Source organism: Meleagris gallopavo, chromosome 5 (assembly GCF_000146605.3).
Source record: "Meleagris gallopavo isolate NT-WF06-2002-E0010 breed Aviagen turkey brand Nicholas breeding stock chromosome 5, Turkey_5.1, whole genome shotgun sequence".
In the NCBI taxonomy this organism is placed as follows: domain Eukaryota; kingdom Metazoa; phylum Chordata; class Aves; order Galliformes; family Phasianidae; genus Meleagris; species Meleagris gallopavo.
The window spans coordinates 8925273-8927705 of NC_015015.2; positions in this window are offsets into that span (position 1 = coordinate 8925273).

Here is a 2433-nt window from a genome sequence, read left to right on the forward strand (position 1 = left end):
TTTTAATGAGCCCATGCTGGGCATTATTTACAAGTCATATTTTCAGGCAACTTTACCAATGAAATGTTAATAAACATAGTTACGTTGACTTTTATGATTTGACTTTGCTGTGGGGGGGTTAATTCTGATCTACTAAAATACAAAGATAATCTGAGTTTATCTGGTTGAAATACAGCACTGAACAAAGGGTTTCCCTATCCTTACCAGTCTTACAGCTGTTATGTGATTCCTGAAGCTAGATCCTGAGACTTGTTGCTGGTCATACATCTATGTTGGATTTGTATAGCAGAGAAACTTAATTGTAAACAATTAAATAAGTTCTCCTTCCCAGGCTATACTTATCATCATTTCTTCTTCTGGTGTCTATCAGCAAAGGAAAATACAGAACTCTGACTCTTTAAGCATACACAAAACCCAACAATTTGATTTGGGTTTTATCAAATCTAATTCCAGTCCCAGTGAATACTGCTATGTTTAGGTTTGCCGAAGGTTGCCCAAGCTTTTGTGGAAACACCTGCTCATGAAACAGTGAAGGTAAATTGGCATGCAGGATTTTTAAGTTGTTATTCTTCGTTTATGGCACAATTTATGATGTAGCAATGTGATAAAAAAATTAAAAGAAAAATCACTTCAAACAGTAAACTTTGAACAAAGTAAAATAAAACCACACATAGAAAACTGTCATGCGTGCATGCACATATGCGCAATTCAGAAATTTCTGAACTGAGGGTAGATTTTTGTTTTGCTTCAACAATGCATTTCACATATGGTTTTGTTGATGCACTACTTCTGGCCTTGATTTTCCATTTCTCCTTCATGCAATACATAGGAATTTGATAAGGAAGAATTTTAGCAATACAATATTGGTACATGGTCTTGGGCTTTGGAATGTATTTGTAAAAACTTCCTGCAATCTTTCAAAGAGTTCCAGCTATTATAATGCTGGGAGCTCAGTGAATTTGATTGAATGTTGGCGCTGCAGTGCCTGAGGCCTCTTACAGACAAACTGGTCACAAGATGATCATGGAAGAAAAATTATTTGGCTGAAAAAAGAGGTTTCTAGAGTTTGAGTTTCTTTTTCTAGAATTGATAGATATTTATTCCAGCAGGCACTTTGCAGAGCAATGTCAGAAACATCAGACATTTTAGTGGCCTAACAAATATGATTCTTGCACTCTGCTCTAAAAGCTTCTCAAAATTATTTTCTATAGTATTTATTACCTGAAATAGATAAGAAATCCCAGTAACCACTTAAGCTTTCAGGAAGACCTGTTCAGCCACGTCTTGTGTTTGTACCAGTATTCATACTGTGTGATGCGGTATTTTTATGATTGACTGCTTTTTATTCAGGCCTACCTTTCTTATCCTCCAGCACCTCAATCCCTTACATTCCTGACCCCAAACAGAAAGACAGTAATTGAGAGGAAGATAACTGTTGGTTTGGCTGCCTTGTCTTGGTGCTGTATATCATTCTTTAAAAAAAAATCACACTGTGCAGAATGGTACTTAGTTGCCTGGAAAAATTCTTCAGGATTTGCTACTGATTCTTGCTGTGGTTTACCCTGGCAGGTGGTTCAACATCACACGGTCCTTTTCTCAATCCTCCCTTCCAGTGGGGTGAGGGTGAGAACTGGGGAAAAAAACAAAAAACAAAGTAGAACTCATGGGCTGAGATAAAACTATGGTCTAAGAATGTATGTTTATTATGAACAAGTGGTGCATAAACAATTACTCACCATCCCCTGACCAAAACCCAGCTAACCCCTCAGGCAGCAGCAGAGAACTCCCACCTCCTGTAAAATTCCTTCTGCTTGATGTCATATGGTATGGAATATCCCTTTGTACAGTTTAAGTCAGCTGTCCTGATTCTGTTCCCTCCCATCTCCTTGGGCCCTTAGCTGAAAATGGCCTCAGCTCTTTAAAACACTGCTTAGCAGCATGTACAAACATCAGTGTGTTTTCAACTCTGTTTTTCTCCTAGAATCAAAACATAGCATCTCTGAAGAAAACAGTTCCATCCCAGCTGAAATTAAAACACTTCTCCACACCTTCCTCTGCTGTATCTTCCCCACAGTGGTAAAATAGATTCCTACAGTTCTCTTTATCCTAGAATGTATGCTGAAGGCTTGGTAATAGTATTTTTAGATAGATGTTTGGTAGGAGGAGTGATTATAAATATGATTTAGGGTCTTTTCTATTATTAATTTAAATCTTGAAGTACTTATTTTGCTATTCACTTTTACAACATTCTTTATTTCTACTTTTTTCCTCCTTTTTAGCATCTCTGAAACCAATTCTTTGTTTAGTGTCATTTTAGGTATTTGTTCATATATATAGCTCTTCAGCTTGTGGCTGTTAGTGCTTGAAAGATAAGTCTGTTACTCAGTTTCTCTGTGAAGTGACCTGAGCATGCAAAGCTTGCTTTGTGCCTGC